Consider the following 863-nt stretch of genomic DNA (forward strand, 5'->3'; position numbering starts at 1 on the left):
TCCCTTACTCATTTAATGAATCTGGCCTAATGAGAATAGCTTTTATAAGTTTGTCTTAAGTACTTAAGTCATTCATATTTCCTTAAAAAATTAGGTAAGATTCACTAAAGGAATATGGGAAAAATATGAAGCGTTCGAAGGCAGAGTATGTGCGAAGCTTAAAAGCCTTCCCTTCTAGTCTAACGACCACATCAAATGATTTCCCACAAATTTAAAAAAAAAAGCCTTCAGGTATAATAAGAATGCACTCCGATTTCTAACAGTGTCTGAATTCACGAGCTAAAAGACACACATAATCACGCTGCACGATTTTTCCCGCCACTCAATCAACACTCAATGGACAAGGTGAGAAATTTCAGAAATTCACTTCATCATCTTGCTTCCTTCCCACACTCTGGAGACACATAATATTCCACAAGATCGTGGCATTTCTTCCGCCAAATGCAGGAAATGCCATCGCAGAAGAAAAATCCCCAGAGAGAAAATGCCATCGAGTTGGGGAAACAAAGAGGGTACTAACTTTGCATGCTATCCGTGCACTAAAAGATTTAAGAAGGTCACTCACGACACATTTTGCTGAGAAGGGTTTTTTTTTGGGCACTGTCCCTCGAACTTTTTCAATTTAGAATAGTACCAGCACAGAATCACAAGGTTTTGCCATTTCTTGTTTATTTTATGGGTTTTATGCTCTGGATTTGAGTCCACGTACAACGCCTTGAGGGAAAAACTATTGGAGGGCACAAGTCAGACTTTATGCCATTGGTATCGATTAAATAATGAAATAATACACAAATTACTGGGCTTTCGACATCGATAAAACTCAAGTGGTGGACAAAGTGAGTTCCAAACACAAATCACCCTGG

Source organism: Phlebotomus papatasi, chromosome 1 (genome assembly GCF_024763615.1).
Source record: "Phlebotomus papatasi isolate M1 chromosome 1, Ppap_2.1, whole genome shotgun sequence".
NCBI classification, from domain to species: domain Eukaryota; kingdom Metazoa; phylum Arthropoda; class Insecta; order Diptera; family Psychodidae; genus Phlebotomus; species Phlebotomus papatasi.